Raw genomic sequence first — 16,948 nt, forward strand, 5'->3', positions numbered from 1 at the left:
CCCACCGCCCACGAGCTCTTGACGACAGACACTGGCTGTTTGCGTGCCATGTCCCTGGTGCCTGGGCAGATGCCCCGCCGTGTCTGAGTGGGTTAGGTTGTATCGGTTTGCTCGGGCTGCCGTAACGGAGTGCCGGGGCCTGGGCGGCCCAGAAACTCATTTTAGCGCACCTCTGGAGGCCGCAAGTTCACGGTCAGGGTGTGGGCAGGGCTGGTTCCTCCTGAGGCCCCTCTCCTTGGTGCATCTGATCCCTGTGTCCTCCTATGGTCGTCCCTCTGCATCTGTGTCCCATCGCTTTTCCTTATAAGGACACCACTCAGGTTGGATCAGGACCCACCCCGATGGCCTCACGTATTTAAAGACCTGATAACCAAATACAGTCACATTCTGAGGTCCTGAGGGTTAGGACTTCGACATATGGATTTTGAGGGGACATAGTTAGCCCGTCACACCCGCTGTCTTTCCCTCTGACTTCCTGTTACCACCCTTCCTCTCATACCGGAGGGTGTTGAGGTGGCCGAGGGCTTTAGGGGAAGCAGTGGAAGGAAGCCGGGTCAGCCACGCCTTCATCTGCATTTCATGGGCTGTGTTTATATGGCTCCCAGCCCACCTGCGAAGGTCAAGCTCCCACTCCCGGGGCAGGTATAATGGCTTCCAGGATTGCCCTCCCCCACGCTGTGCCCACCCAGGGTCGCAGGGCCAGAACCCGTGTTAGGGGGCCTGGCACCAGAGTCTATGGGTGGAGGAGGAGACGCCAGGGGTACAAGGTGATTCTCCCAACAGGCAGACCTGGACTTGCCCACCTTCCGAGTCACGAGGCGAGCTGGGGATCCCCTAGTCCAGGACCGCTCAGCCCGCGTGGGAATCACCGGGGCACCCAGCAAAATCCCGATTCCTGGGCCCTGCTACTCAGAGGCCCCACCTCAGTGGGGCGCAGAGGGGCCCGGGCATCTGCCCTTTTCTGGTGCTCCCCCTACCAGCCTGCGAGGGGCACCGAGGTGTGGGGAGCGCTGGTTGCATCATCCCCAGGTGTGAGTGCGCACCATTCCCTTGATTGTGAACGTTCGCACAGTTACAGTGAGGAAACTGGACAAAGCAATTCTTCTAAATCTTGGTGTTCATTTAGGAAAGAATGAGAGAGGTTTTCCCAAATTGGACAGCAAATGAGCATGAGGACCGACAGTGGATTATGAGGCTGAAAGAAAGTGTTCTAACCGACAGGGGAAAATTTCACCGTTGGAGGAGGGCCCCGAATTTTCTATTTTCTCCACAAGAAAAAATATTACAGAATCACTGTCCTATGAAGACACGATCCAAAAGAGTGAAAAAGCAACAACAAAAAAAAATGTAAAGAAAGATATCAAGGTGGATGTCAGGTAGTTAATTTTAAAAATTATTATTTCTCTGGACTTTGTAAAGTTTGTGATATCTGTCAACTTCCAACATTAAAAAAACTGTTTTTATTATTCTAAATAAATATTCACTTTTATACCTAATTCTGTATTTGTAAAATTTTCCTTAACTTTTTTTTCTTAGAGAGGGCCTCTACCTTGCAGAAGCTTTAGGTCCTACGAAACCTTGGTGAAACCTTGTCCGCCACTGCTCGTTGCCTGTCTCACATCCACCCTCCCTTCCTCATCGACGGAACCCCGGTTTTGTTTCCGGCGATAAGGTGCCATCCTTAATTTAAAAAAAAAATCCATGAAGCAGAGGTGCCCATGAGAGCTGCTTTGGCCCATGGACCTGGAGGGGAGTGATGTGTCCCTTCCGACAGGAAGCTTTAAAGCCAGTACAGCTTGCCTCCTTTTCTTTCTACCACCAGCACGACGGTAGGCACTCAGCTGAGACAGACCAGGGTGAGGAGAGCCTTCTTCTGGAGCGATGGGGTGTTGTTGCATGAGTGAGAAAGACGGAGTGGGATTCGAGTTTGTTTGTTACTGGGTCTTCTTGTAGTTTATCCTGACCAGTAAGTACATTCTAAATACGTCAATCTGACAGTGGTCCCAGGGACCACCCTACCGGGTGAGACAGCCTCGGGATAAACAGCACTCTCACCATCGTCTAGGAGACGCACCAGCCTCTGCCCCTCCCCATCCTCGTCGTTAGCCACCCTCCCTTTCACCTCACTCTGGCCCAAAGACATCGGCTCTTTTTAAGATCCTCCCCTGCCTGGCGTAGCTCAGTGGATTGAGCGCGGGCTGGGAACCAAAGTGTCCCAGGTTCGATTCCCAGCCAGGGTACATGTCTGGGTTGCAGGCCATAACCCCCAGCAACTGCACATTGATGTTTCTCTCTCTCTCTCTCCCTCCCTTCCCTCTCTAAAAATAAATAAATAAAATCTTTTAAAAAAATCCTCAATGATGCCACGTTTCCCTCTAAGTGTTTAGTTATGCTTGGGAGAAGGCCTCGTGTGGACAGTGTGGACGCTCTGCCTGCCCCTCACTTTGCGGCAAGGTGGTCCCCAGGAAGGCCGCGGCCCCTCTCCGCCGCTCCCTAGGTTATCCCTGAGATCCTCGTCGCTGCCTGGCTCCTAGAAGGGGCGCAGTGAAGGTCTGTGGGACAGAACTGAATGAGTGAACCTTTGCCTAGCTCAAAGCCGCTCTTCCTTCAGGCCCCGGTGGGCACCATGTCGTTCGTGCCACCACCGTTTGGTGATACGGCTTTGCCCAGTGGTGATGGTCACGGGCTCAGGAGTAAGATTCCCAGCTCCGCCACTTGTTCGCTGTGGCACCTTCGACATTTTCCTCTAACCTGTGATCCTCAGATTTCTGTACGAAGGGGAAAATATCGTACCCGCTGTCGCTGTATCTCCCTCGGGCACCAATTGCGTAGGATGGTTAGCCTCAGGTTTTAGATACCAACCCCCAACAGAACAAAACAAAATTGGATGTGAACCTTCTGAGGGTAGGGGCAGACTTCCGGGGCCCTTAGCTCTCACTGGCGCCTCGAAGCTCCTCCCACAGACAGCTTCTACCCAAAGGGCACCCAGACCTGGCGCGGAATGGGGCGCTCATCCACGGGACCCCAGCCACTCCCCGGCGCGGGCCGCCCGGCCCAGTGCGCACGCTCAGACGAGCCAGCGCCTCCTCTGCCCTAGCGATACCGCTCTCAGCAGCGGCTCTCGGCGGGGGCGGGGCGAGGCGAGCACCTCGCCCTCCTCTCTGACTGACAGGAGGACGGGCCAATCGCAGAGGCGCCTCGGGGGAGGGCGTGGCCTCACTGGGAGCCCGGCGCCCGGCGGCCGCCGGAGCTGCACCCGGAGTGTGCGGCACGCGCCGGCCGGCTGCCGGGAACGCTGTCACCCGCGCTGCTGCAGCTGGACCCCCGCCGAGCGGCGCGCGCATCAGGCCGTCTTCACCTCTTGCTTCTTACGTTTTTGTTTTTTTTTTTACGCATCCTTTTTCTTTTCTGTTTTGTTCTTCATAAGGCGGGGGCGACGGCAGCGTAATCTCGGGGCAGGGAGGTGGCGGCCGGAGGATGCGGCGCGGGGCTGCGCTCGCTACGCCCGCTGCTGCCGCCCGGCTCGGGCCCGAGCGCCGAGCAGGTAGGTACAGGTACGCCGGGGGAAGGGAGGCGCGCGCTGTCCAAGGGGACCCGCGGACCTCGAGAACGATGGGCGGACCTGGCGGCCAGGGACGCGGTGACCGGTGCCGCCCCACCCCATCGTCCACCTCCTCCTCCAGCCTTCGCGCCCCCTCCTGAGCCCCCTGCCACTTTCGCTTCTCTTTTCGGTGGGCCCCCACCCTTTCGTTTCCATCCCCCACTCCTCTCCACATCTCCCCGCAGCATCGTGCAGCCGGAGGCTTCCGGGTCGCCTCTCTCCCCACGTCCCTCCCTGCCCTGCCCCAGCCCCTCTTTCTTCCTCGCGCCAACCCCATTTCCGTACGTCTCCCATTCTGCCCCCGAACTAAGGAGGGGGAGGGGATCCGCCAAGTGCCTCCCGGGAGTGGCTAGGGGGGCGTGACCGGCCTCTACCCTCAGTGTCCTGCCGGCCAGGTAGGTCAGGGTCCCCGGATCCCGGCCGAGGTGGCACAGAGGATGGAGCCTGGGACCATGCAGCGGCAGCTGGGGCCCGGGAGGGCGAGGCTGCCCTGCCTGCACCCCCCACCCCACGCACGGCACACGCTGCCGCAGCTCCTGCCACGCACACCCCCGCGCTGCTCCGCCCACGTGGGCGCCGGGGAGGAGGCTGGAGAGATGGGAAGAAAGGCTGGTACCCACCCTCCTGCCTGGCTGGCGCGCCCTGGGCGCACCAGGCCTTCGGAGATGGCGTATGGGGAACTGGCTTCAGTGGGGCCGGGCGCCTGGCCGGGCACCCTGCGTTCGCGCGAGCGGCCTCTCGGGCCAGTGTGAGTGCGCCACGCCCTCGACTCCAGCTCCTTCTCTCCCTCTCTCCATCTTTCCGGCACTCCACCCTCTTTGCTGCGGGCTCCTGAGGATCCGGCCTGGTCATCCCTGACGGAGGCCGCTTGCCAGGCTTAGTCTTTCGCCTTAGAAGCACCCCCCTCCCCACCCCCGCCCACCTCCCCTGCCCTTCTTCTGCCTGCTTGGCCGGTCTGGGCTCTCCGCCAGCGTCTGCCGGGCTCCTTAAGCTCTAGAGATACTGTAGTGTATCGACCCGCCGGGTGGCCTCCACCAACCCCAGCGCTCCCGTGTGCACTCCCAGGCACTCTGTCCTTGGGCCTTTCTCGCGCTGTTCCCTCTCTGGGAACGCCCTTCCGTCCACCGGCTGACTCGGTCTGGACCAAGGTCAAGGAGAGCCCTTTGCCCCTCCTGAGCTTCCCTATGTGGCAGAGCTGGACACACTACTGTCCCCTCTGATGGCTTCCGCCTCCCTGACCATTTTAGGAAGTTGGGGAGGGCAGGGACAACCTCCGCCTGTCACACAGGACACCACCCACAGTAAATACAGGGCTTTGGTGAGGTGGGGGGAGGCTCACCCCTAGCTCATCATGAGGCTGGTGGATGAGGAGAAGGGGAAGATTTGGGGATGGGGTGGGTGGTCAGGACACCCTCAGGATGGGCGCCGGGCGGGCGTTGTCAGTTCCGTGGAAACCTGCTGAAACCTGCTGCCCAGAGGGAAGTCTCGGGGCAATTCCGTGGAGGCGTACGGACGATCTCGAAGTTCTTGTTGTTGCCGAGACTCGTGCACGTGGTCTGCCATGCTGGACGTCTCTGCTCCGAGTCTGGGGCAGCTCTCACCTTCCAGCTTCTCTCGCCCAGACGCCCCTCGTGTGGGCCCAACAGATGTGATCATTGCCATTTCCCTGCTTCACAAACCGTCCGGGGCTCCCCCTGCTCCCCTGCCCCCACACCCTCTCAGCCACCATTGCCTGAATGGGGAACTCCTGTTCCTACAATGGACCCCAGCTCCCATGTTACTTCTCTGGGGTGTCCCTGGCTCTGCCGAACAGACCGTGTGGCCCTCTGGTCCGTGCTCTCTGAGCACTTTATTTCCATGCACAGGATACTATTTGCATCCTTTCGCTTTACGCAGGCCTTGCCCCCTGGGTGCTGGGGGCACAGTGAGGTCTGAGAGGCGGCTGGCTTTGTGGGGGGCTCCATCTTCCTGGAGGCAGTCCCACGGGCTCCCACTCTGCCCGTGCCTTCAGAGACGTGTGCAGAGAGGGGGGGAGTGTGAGGGGCTGCCCTCGGTCTGCTGGGGGTGGGAGGGGCAAGGTAGAGGCTTGCTGGAGGCCCCCCCTTCCTGGCCTGAGAAGTTGTTTCTGCTCATTCTGAGCCAGCAGCCGCCAGCTCTGCGTGCGGTGGCTGTTTGTTTAACTCCTGGGGCTGGAACCTGCCGGGGTTCCCCTTCGGGCCTTGCCCCTCATGCAGCTGAGACCGGCAGGTGCCTCCCTCCTGGGCCTGCTACCCAGCATGGGGTGCCTCCCTGGGGAAGGTCGGGGATGACCTCGGTGTGTCCTGGACCTTAGTCACGCCCCCCTGTGGTTGTCAGGTCAACCTGTAGGGCTTCGGAATCCGGACTCACCTGTGTCCTGTCCCTTGTGGCCGTGTGACCTGGGGCAAGAAGGTTCACCCCTCCCAGCCTCTGTCTCCTGCACAAATGAGGATGGTGTGCGTCTTCAGCGGGGCGGTGCTCTGGGCACAGGAGGCACTTAGTCAGTGGTGATGACGATGATGAGGGAGCGTGTGATAAGTGATTTGAAAATAACTCCCTTAGCTTTTCCGCAAACACCCCAGTGAATGTTCCCAGCTAACATCAGCGAGCGGAGTCTTCAAGCAGTGGCGATGAACAGGAAGGGCGCGGGGTGGGGGTGCGTGGCCTCGCGTGGGTTGTGCAGACTGGTGTGCAGACTGGAGAAGGCGCTGAGCTGTCTGTGGGAACCCCGAACCCAGAATCCACGTACACCACCTCCCTGGTCCCGAGGCAGGTCCTTGGATGCCTTTCATCTGGACTTCCTTCCTGCTCGGTGTTCGGGTGAGGCGGTTGCGGTCACTTCCACCCAGCTCCTAGGAAAACTCTTAATGGGACTCCCGATCATAAGCAGCGGCCCCGGAGCCATGAAGGAACAGGGCGGGGTCAGAGCCGCTGCAGCGAGGGCCACCAGCTCAGGTGACCTGGGGCAAGTCACTTCACAGCGCCCAGTTCCTTTTTCTCTGACGTTTACGTAGGGAAAGTAGCTATTGTTGCTCCAACCCCCCCCCCCCCTTTTGCTGAGAGTGGTGTCATTGAAGCTGCACAGCACTGCTCCGGGGTGAGGATTACGTGGGCACCTGACCAGCCAGGGCTGTGTGCGGCCGCGGGGGTGGGGCTGGAAGTCAGAGGTCGCCGAGCCTTGCTCCTCCGCAGCTCAGGTGTGGCGCCGCGAGCAGGCCGAGCCCTGCAGGGGAGGGTGACCCTCCCGCGGGAGGGCGGGTGTGCGAAGTCAGGGAGAGGCACCTGCCACCTCTGAGCCAGTGCTGGCAGCCAGGGGTGGTGTGTCATCGAAGCTCAGAAAGGAGCGCGGGGCTGGCCAGCAGGGGGACCTCGGCATTGTCACTCCAGCCCTGCGTGCTTTCGGGCAATGTTTTCCTTGCTCTGGCCTTTCCAAGGCCAGCCAGCCAGCCCAGGGACTATATTTGGGCCAGCGGGGAGGGGGACTGGGGTGGGGGGGCTCACTCTGTGACGGGCAGGGCAGAGGAGCCCTGCCTGGAGGGGTGGGAAGGCAGGCGTATTTGGGGGTAGGCAGGGAGGTGACTGACTAGCTTGCTGGTTCAGAATCGCCCGGAAAAAGCAGCCCGGAGGGCCTGGTGGTAAAGCACCAGGCTGCTCAGTGAGGCGGGGGGGGGAGGGGGGGCAGCTCTCCAGCGGGGACAGGGGCTCGGCGCTTGCCTTTGGTGTTCGTGTTTCTTTTCAGAAGTGTAACAAGAAGTATGGTACCTTTCACTGGTTGTGAAGTGAGATACATGATGTGTTTCTCAATGATAATAGTGAGCATTTGCCAAGCACTTAGCGAGTGCCGGGGTGCGTGCCAGGGGTTGGCAAGGCATGACCCTTCAGCCTGCTGCGTGCTTGTAAATAAAGCTTTATTGACACACGGCCACGTCCCTTTGCGCGTCTGTTGTCTGCGGCTGCTTTGTGCTATGTTGGCAGACCTGGCCCTTGTGGCAGACGCCTGTAAAGCCAGAAAATTTTACAGAAGGAATTTCCCCCCCACCTACCCCCTGTCTGTTGTCCCTGATTTGAGTCCCTTCAGTCCGGGACACAAGCCCAAGAGGACACGGCTGCGTTCCCCACTGTACACCTGGGCACAGAGAGGTCCTCGAGTCTGCCCAGGGTCACTGAGCTGCTCAGTGGGGAGCAGGGATTTGACCCCAAGCGGCCCATGTTGTTGTTATTTTTTTCTCGGGGGGAGAGGTTTATATTTTTATTAGCTTCTAATGGAATCTTACCACGTTCTCCGAATAGACATCTGATGTCATCATAGACATCTGTGTGATGTCTATTCTGAACAATCTGTGGGTGATTCCCCGTGGCCCGGATGGTGTCCTTGTCTTGAACGGTCCCTGTGTTTGTTACACACGTTTGCTGTTTAATCGCGCTGGCTAATACGTCTCCCACGTTGAAGTGTCCAGTTCGGTGGCATTCGGTGTGTCTGCACTGTTGCACGACCATCGCCACCTCCATTTCCAGAACCTTTCTGTCACCCTGTCACCCGAACTGGCAGCTCACTTTGGTGACTATGACCCCGTGCTGCCTGGAGGGGGCGTTGCCGAAGGAAGCCAGTGTCGGCGGCCGACGTCTAACGCAGCACAGGGGGCAGCACGGGGGGAGGGGGGGCCTTCGTGGCAGCCTTGGGTTTGAATGCTGGCTCCGTGGGCTACCAGCTCGCTCCTGGCTCAAGCGTCTGCACCCTCCCAACCCTCCCCAGCTCAGTGTCCTCTCTGGAACATGGGGTGAGCCCCGGCGCCACCTGCAGGCCATGTGGGGTGAGGCTGAAATCAAGAACAGAGGTGAAGGCCCAGCCCCCTGCAGTGGGCCCGAGCTAGGATGCGCTTCCCTCCCGCAGCCATACCCTAATCGGGCACTAAGTTTATCTGTCCTCTCCCTGTGGCCCTTGGTGTCCCCTTTGTCCTTTCCAGGGCCTGGAAGCATCCTCAGGACCCACCATGCTTCCTGAAACCCCGGACTGGACCTGGGAGGACCCAGATGCTGTGTGGATGCCGGCCTCCTGCTGTCCTCTCCCCTGTGGCCTGGACTTGCCTGAAGGGCCACTTTCGGGGATGAAAGAGGGTTCTGTGTGCGGCCACCCCAGGACTGCCAAGGGCTGCCTACTGTGGCGGTAATGGCCTTGTGTGTGCCCGGTCAGGGGACGCGCTGGCTGCGCCCGCTGGACCTGTGCCTCCGCCTTGGCTGTGCTCTGATTTGGAAGTCCCAGACTGGCCCCTGGGCTGGGGGCTGGGGGTGGGGGCTGGGGGTGGGGCACGCCCCCGAGGGTGTCCGGCTTCCTCTGGAGGACAGGCAGCGGGAATGGAGGCACCGAGTGGCCTGGTAAAGTAGCCTTTCGTGTCTTTGAAACTTGGAACCCCTGTCCTCTCTCCCCCCCACGTGTCCCGCTGCCTCTGGAGGCGGGTCCCTCCTCTCCACTTGCGGGGACACAGGGTTTTACTTAACAGGATGGCGGCCTGTTGAAATCATTCTTTTTCTTTCTCCTCCTTCCTTTTTTTTTTTTTCAAACGGAGGTGAAATTCACAGAACATAAGATTAACTTCTCTGAAGTGTGCCCTCCGGTGGCACTGACCACATTCATTATGTCGTGCAACCACCACCTCTGTCTAGGGATTTTCTCTGCCCCAAAGGAAACCTGACACCCTCTGAGCACCCCCCACCCTTCCCCACGGCCCCTGGGAACCGAGACCTGCCGTCTGTTTCTGGGTTTCTCTGTCTGGGACACTTCATGCAGGTGCGATGATAGCAACTGGCTCCTTTCACTGAGTGTAGTGTCCCCACGGTTCACCCACACCGTAGCCTGTGTTCATACTTTAGTGCTTTGGGGGGCTGAATACTATTCCAGTGTATGGACATACTACATTTTATGGTCTTCTGGTGGGTATTTGGTTTGCTTCCACCTTCTGGCTAGTGTGACGAGTGTTTGAAGCAAGACTTCAAGTGTTAAAGCCTTCTGCCCGGGACCTTGGCTGCCTGGGTTTGCTCTTCTGCTGCTTCCACCGCCCCTGCCCCCCACCCTCCGCTCCCCGGTCCCTCGGTTCAGCCACTCGTCAGACGGCGAGGAAGCGCGCTCCATGCCAGGCCCTGCACTGGAGCTCCAGCCTCACTTGTTCTTGACATCTGAGGAATGGTTTCCTGGCTTCTCATTTTGCAACCGACAGCGTGGGAGCGCCTCGAGGCGGAGGGGTGGCGTGGGGGGCCAAGCGAGCGGCCTAGAGAGGCGGCTGGCACAGTGCTGGGAGGCCGGCTGCCTTGCCGTTGGTTCCTGGAACGGGCCGGATTCTCCTGCGTGGAGCGTTTGTGTTTGCTGCTGGCTGTCTGGCACTCGCGCGCCCTGCCCTGGCCAGAGTGGCTTCTTCTCATCCTTCCTGTCTCCGTCTCAGTCTCCCTCCTCGGAGAGCTCGTTCCCGCCTAGTCCCAGGCAGAAGCCGCCTCCCCACCCGCCGCTGTTATGCTCCTTTGGGCACTGTTTTCTCCCGAAATCACCACGATCTGAAGTGGGGTTGTTACCTTGTTTGCAGTCAGTCCCCCGTCCCCAGAAGCTAGAGTGGCAGCGGTTTCCCAGCCCCACCGCGCTGGCGCTGTGATCGGGAGCACATCACTCGGTCTTTCTGAGCTCCTTTCGTGCAGAGTGCCCTGTGTCCTGGGGCGGGTGTGAAGGTCAGATGTAACCTGTGCAGACCATCCAGAGCCATGTTGGGGTGCAGTAGGTGTCTGTCCCCTGGTGCTGCTGCTGGTGGCGGTTGTAGCCGTGGTCTTAAGGGTTGAGAATGAGTTCCCTGACTCGTACACTTGTGTGTCCGGAAGAAGCCAGGGGACCTCCTGGAGCTGAGTGTCCAAAAAAACAGCCACACGGAGCTATTGAGCGCTGCAGTGTGGCTTGTCTGAACCGACCTGAGCTGGTGAGTGAAGAGTACATACTGGGTTTCAAAGACCTGGCGTGAAAAGGAGAGTAAACGAGCTCAGTAGCCATTTTTTGAAAGATTTTATATATTTATTTTTAGACAGAGAGGAAAGGAGGGAGAAAGAGAGGAAGAGAAACATAATGTGTGGTTGCCTCTTGTGCACCCTTACTGGGTCCTGGCCCACAACCCAGGCATGTGCCCTGGACTGGGAATCGAACCTGCAACCCTTTGGTCCGCAGGCTGGCACTCAGTCCACTGAGCCACACCGGCCAGGGCAGAGCTCAGTAATAATTTTAACATTGATTGCAAGTTGAAGCGTTACTACTAGATTTATTAAGCTAAGTCAATGTTTTACTAAAATTAGTTTCACCTGCTTCTTTTAATTTTTTTTAATGTGGCTTCTGGAAAATTTAAATCGCTGCGGGGCTGTCACATTGCACTCCTTCGGGCAATGCTGCTGTCGACTGTAAGCTCCTGGAGGGCTGGAGCCGGGCTCAGGGGGGTGGCTCTGCCTTCTGTGAATCGTGTGACTCCAGGCAAGTTAGTTGATGTTTTTTTTGTGTGTGTGCGCGCGGGTGCTTCAATTTCCTTGTCTCTAGACGAGGAGCTCAGTTTGATGACGACAATGACAGTGCCCCTCTGAGGGCCTCCTGTGTGCCCCTGGAGGGAGCTAGGGCCCCATGAGGACCAGCCATGCCGAGTCCCCGCCCACTGGTAGCTCATCCTTGGGTGGGGGGCGGGGAGGGGAGACCCACAGTCCTCACAAATTTGGTAAAACACAAACCTGGCCACCAAGACTGTGACGGTTCCTGAAAGAGGTAGGGAGACGTCATGGAGAATCGTGCTGGTGAGGAGAGCTGGATCTTGCTGACTTTAAACCGCCAGATACTTCTCCAGCAAAATGAGCTTTTGGGAAACAAAGGAAACAATTGCAATTCCGGACACGCGGTGGGATGGGAAGCCCCGAACAAGTCCCAAGAAGAAGGGAGAGGAATGCGCTTTTACGGAGGGAAGGCGGCTGGTGGAAACAAAGAGCTCATTGGAGGAAATCGGGAGTTGGAGGTGTGGTGGCTTCTCATTGGCTGAGGGGTTGCTGGGCAAGGAGAAGATCCTCCTTCTTCCTGCCCCTGTAGTAGAGTGGAAGAACATCTTCCTGTACTTGGAGGGTGGAAAGTGGGCGCTTCCTGTGTGCGGTCACGGGGGATGAGTGGTAGGGTGTGAGGGCGCCCCCTACAGACTCCCCCAGCTTTAATTTGAACACAGTTTCTGTTTATTCATCTTCAGTCTCTGGTTAAGAGCCCCCAGTGCAGGCCTCCTGAGGAGAGCAGGGATAGACGTAGTCCATCCTGGTGCATAGTAGGCTTTTTCTACCTGGAGTCAAATGCTTCCTTTGGTACGGCTCAGGAGCATCGGGCCACTCCCCTGTCACCTCCACTCTGCACACAGTGACTGCGCCAGGACTGTGCTATTCTCTGGATAATTTGCACCTGCACGTTCCTTTTCCACGGGTCCTGCACGCAGGACCTCTCTGAGCATCACCCCACAGTGGGCGGGGCTGTCCCCTGTCATCTCTGATTGGACAAGGGCAGCTGATTCTGCCACCTGTGATTGGACGAGGGCCGCTGATTGTCAGGGCGTGGGAAGGCCACCTTGGCGTCCTGTGCGTCTCCTCGTCTCCGGACTCCATCCCCACTGCTTTCCGTTAGGCCTGGGATTGCATCTGGCCTGAGTCCCGGATCCAGCCAGGAGCCACGAGGGAGACCAGCACTTCACCCCGAGCTCTGGCGTCCTGCCCGGGTCCCAGGGTGCCTGTGTTCCATGCAGAGAGATCCCCGGGGAGGGCCTTTTCCATCTCTGTAGGGGTCCGCTGACAAGGTCCTCCTGTTTCCACGCCCACACCTACTAGCATGCGCCTGCTCTTATTACCGCAGGACCCGCCCCCCCGCCAACCCGGTGTTCACAGAAGGTCATTTTTGTTGTTGTTGTTAAATTGGCCTCATTTCCCCCTTCCTCCCAAGCTGAGCCTCAGCATGGGTTTTGGAAGACGCTCCTTCTTTTTGGAAGTCAGTAGGGCTGCTTCCTGGGGCCAGGACAGCCGGGGGTGTGCGCCCGTCACGCCCGCTGGTACTTGGGCTCCTCTAGCAGCCGCGGAGCCTTCCCGGGCCAGGGCCGGACAAGCTTCTGTTTGCCGGCCAGGCGCCTGATTTTGAACGAGGGGCGGGATCGCGCCTAACCTGCTGACACCGCTGGGCAAACGGGCGCTTCACGGACACGTCTCTCTTCCCTGGAAGTGTGCCTGGCACCCAGGACCTGGCGTTCTGGGTCCCCTGGGCTTTGTGTAGGGATGGGCCAAAACGAGTGCGAGACCCTTGGGACCAAATACACAACCCAGCCCGGTTGCCCATAGGTTATCAGCCTGACGCCAGGAGGTGTTGGGGGGGTGGGACATGCTGGGTGCCCAGCCACAGGTGGTCACAGCGCAGATTGTGGTTTGGGATTTCACGGTTCACAAGCTTCTGGACTGTAGCTCCCTTCACGTTTGTTGATGAGTAGTAGGTTAACTAATGCGGGTCGGGGGTGAGTTAAATCGCTCTCGGGCAAGGGTTTGGGCTGGTGCGTTTAGGGGGGTGCCCTCCGTCTTCACTGCAGCAGGCGCAGACGGTCCACAAGGAAATACAAGACTTAAACAACACGGTAAACCAACCAGACCTAACGGACAGCTGTAGAATACTCCGCCAAGAACGTCGGAATGCATACTTTCTTTTTTTTTATTTTTTTGAAATTTTGAGGTATAATTGACATATTAGCTTCAGGTATACAGACAGCATGGTGATTTGATCTTTGTTTATGTTGTGACATGATCGCCATGGTACGTCTGGTTAACATCCATTGCCATGCATAGCGGCAAATTTTTTTTTCTTGCAGTGAGAGCTTTTATGATCTACTGTGTTAGGAGCTTTCACATGTGCAGACTGCACTATTAACTGTGACTCAGGTATTCAGGTATTCAGGTATACCCCGACTCAGGTATTCTGTAACTGGGGGTTTGCGCCTTTAGGCCCGTTCGCCCGCTTTGCCCACCCCCTCTCCTCCCCGACCTCTGGCAGCCACCAGTTTTTTCTCTGTATCTATAAGCTTGTTTCCCCACCCCCCCACATATATGTGACAGCATATGGTATTTGGTCTTTCTCTGTCCATCTTCCTGACATATTAACTCAGCACAGTGCCTGTAAGGTCCATCCGTGTTGTTGGGAATGGCAAGATTTCATCCTTTTCATGGCTGAGTCCTATTCCATTGCACATGCCGCCAGTCCTTTATCAGCGTGTGCACAGTGCACGCCGAGGTTGTTTCTGTGTCACGGCTATCGTGAGTAACGGTGTAGTGGACGTGGGGCTGCGTTTGTCTTTCTGAGCTAGTGTTTTCACTTTCTTTGCATAAATACCCAGAGGTGGAGTCGCTGCATCATATGGTGGCTCTGTGTTTTAGTTTTTGAGCTATCTCCTCACTGTTCCCACCGCGGCTGCACCAGTCCGCATTCCCACCACCGGTGCGTGGGGGTCCCCTTTTCTCTACAGCCTCGCCAAGAAGATGGATTCTTCTCAAGTGCACACGGGTCTTTCTCCAGGATAGACCGTATGCTTGGCCATAAAATGACCTCAGTGCATTCAAGAGAATTGAAATACAAAGTCCATTTCCCAACCACAGTGCAGTGAAATCAGAAACCAACGCCAGCAAATGCAGGGCCCAGCCCGCCGCTGATGCTAAGTTCCACCTCATCAGGCTGACGTCCCAGCCCGCACGCTTCCTTCCCAAGCATCTTGTCCTCCATCGCTCCCAGCCACGCCTTCCTGTCCCTGCTGGACTGGACGCCCGGCTTCCCACTGTTTCTGGCTTCCACTGCCCACTTTGGAAAGCCCATTCCCCTGTCCTCCCCGCCCCTCCTGGTCTCAGGTCTGCGTCCTGCCTGTCCTGGGGGCTCACCAGGGGGGTTAAAATCTGGTGTGGCGCTTATTTGAATTTGCATGCTATTTGGGTAGTTTATTACACCTAAACAAATGAGAATCAAACATGTGTTGCCCAGACCCCAAGTCCTGCCCTTCACCCCCAACAAGCTCCTTCCTGGAGCCCTGCGCTCCACAGCACGTGATCTGAACCCAGGTCCGTCACCGTCTCCCGGGCCCCGAGGGGTTGGAGGTTCTGCTCCCCTTTAGGCAGCGACCACCACCCCTTCACAGACACCCGTGTCTGTGCTGTCATCCTCTGGCAGTGAGCGCAAGACCACCTGCCGCCAGCTCTGTCCCCGGGGGAGCGCTGGCGTCCCTGCTTGCAGAGGGCCACCCACTCCCCTCGCACTCCCCGGGTGGGGGGACGGAGAGAGCCAGCTCTCCTGCGTCTCTTCCTGGAAGGGCTCTGGTCCCGTCAGGAGGGCTCCCCGGGATGATCGAATCCACCCCCCAATACCTCATTCCTAAATGCCGTACTTTGGGGGTTGGGGTTCCAATCTGTGAATTTGGGGGGGACACAGACACTCGGTCTGTAACGCCAGCCCCCACCTTATGCAGTGGTCTGCCTGCTGGAACTTGCCGGGACCCCCCTGTTCGTCCCCCCCCCGTCTCTGCACATCTGCACCCCTCGGCACCCCCCTTCCCCCAGGCCCCACGTCCGTCGCAGCCCTGGCCACTCTGCGAGGCTCTTGTTCGTGGCCTTTCTCGCTCGCGGGCCAGAGCTCAGGGCCTGGCAGGGCAGGCCCTGGGGGGTCGCTGGACGGAGGAGGGGATGCACGAGAGGGCTGGTGCTCCGTGGCTGCGCCCCCGCCTCCATGCCATCCCGCCTTCCTGGGCGGCTCCCGTGTCTGCAGGCCCACGTCTCAGCACGCCCGGGCCCTGCAGACATCCCTCCCTCTGCGCGGCCCCAGGGCCCCAGCCTCCTGGTCACCAGCTGCGCTGTTATAACAGCCTGTTTGCCGGCCTGTCTCCCCGGCTCGCCTAGAACTCACCCAGGTGTGCAGGAGCCATCGGACGCCGTCCTGGGCCAGGGTATTATTTCAGGGCTCAGCCAGCGTCTGCGCCCATCTAGTCGGCCTTGACCGTCTTCCCCAGCCAGTAACCCGGCAGTGAGGAACCGGGTAGGAAGGGCATCTGGTCCGAGCACCCTGGTCCTGTAGTTAGTGTCCTCTGAGCCCCTGCTGTCTCCCTACTTGTCTCAGCCTCATGCCACCCCCACCGCCGCCCCCCCAGTTCTGGAGCCACCTTCTGGAGAGAAGCCAGGACACATACGAGCTCCGTGTCCCCACCCCCCCACCCCCAGCTCTGTGCACACGGCGGGCGCCCAGCGGGTGTCTGTCGCGGAGTGCCCCGGGCTGTTCAAGCCACACGGCCTGGCGGGTGCAGGAAGGATGTGGAAGCCACAAGAGGAGTGGCCCTTCGCTTGAATGCCGTAACGGCTTATTCTCGGTGGTGTGAGTGTGCGGCCCATTTCAGCAGAGGTGGGACAGAAATGACCTGATGGCTGGGGCCTCTTCTGGGGCTTCTTAAGGGGCCCTCCACATTAATAAAGGGCCAGCAGGTAGCAGTTGGAAGAGCCGAGGCTTTGCCTGTAGGTGGGGGCTGGAGCTTTCCCTGCTCTCGGCTGAAATGTTGTCCCTGTGAGACGAGGAAAACAGCAGCTGTCTCTCCAGGGCCTTGTGCGCACCGAGACTGAGTGTGTAAGGACCCGGCGTCTCCCGGCTGTCTGTGCTGGGCGGCCACCTCCCCCTGCTGTGCAGGTGCCTGGGGCCTGGTTGCCAGTAAGTGTAGTTATTTGGCCTTTCCTCGGATGAGGCGGTGCTTGGGTCACTCTTGTGGCTCTGTCCTCATGTCCTAGCGTAGTATCTGGCACCTGCACAGCAGATGAGAACGTGGACACTAGAGCCAGACCACCTGGGGACAACTTGCCACCCCTGCTCGCTAGTGGGGTCACCTTGGCCGAGGTACTTCACCCCTTCCTGCTGGGACACTAGCATGGGCCTGAATGACACCTGTGTCGTGGGACTGGGGCATAACAGGTGGTCTGGAAAATTGGGAACAATTTCGGGCACAGAGGGACAGCCGTGTGAGCAGGGACTCTTGTTGCTGCTGGGCTCATGCTCGCCGAACTGTGTCGGAGTCCGTCTGACGGGCGTGTGGGCGCCGCCACGATGCCGGGTTTTTCTCCCCACGTGGGCACGGGTTCCCGCTGCCCATCCCTGCCTCAAAGGGCCGCTGCAGTTTAGCGTTCAAGGGAAACGCCGGATACAAAAGAAAACCTCACCTGCGCAGCACGTTCTGAAGGAAGTTTTGTCACGTTCGTGTGAAGGTGGAGGAAGACAGCTCTCCTGCCTCTCCCTGACGCGGA

The 16,948-nt window shown here is 58.7% G+C and overlaps 1 protein-coding gene across 3 annotated transcripts in view; it reads left to right on the forward strand.

Annotated features, from left to right (window-relative positions):
- The first annotated feature begins 3,262 nt into the window (after positions 1-3,262).
- Positions 3,263-16,948, forward strand: part of JAKMIP1 (janus kinase and microtubule interacting protein 1) — an 84,999-nt gene continuing 71,313 nt past the window's right edge. For all 3 annotated transcript variants that reach the window (XM_045834191.1, XM_045834190.1, XM_045834192.1), the window contains exon 1: positions 3,263-3,544. The gene's annotated coding sequence lies outside the window, so the exon portion shown is untranslated. The remainder of the gene's footprint in view (positions 3,545-16,948) is intronic.

This window comes from Phyllostomus hastatus, unplaced genomic scaffold (assembly GCF_019186645.2).
Source record: "Phyllostomus hastatus isolate PE091 unplaced genomic scaffold, TTU_PhHast_1.1 phas_contig_196, whole genome shotgun sequence".
Classification (NCBI taxonomy): domain Eukaryota; kingdom Metazoa; phylum Chordata; class Mammalia; order Chiroptera; family Phyllostomidae; genus Phyllostomus; species Phyllostomus hastatus.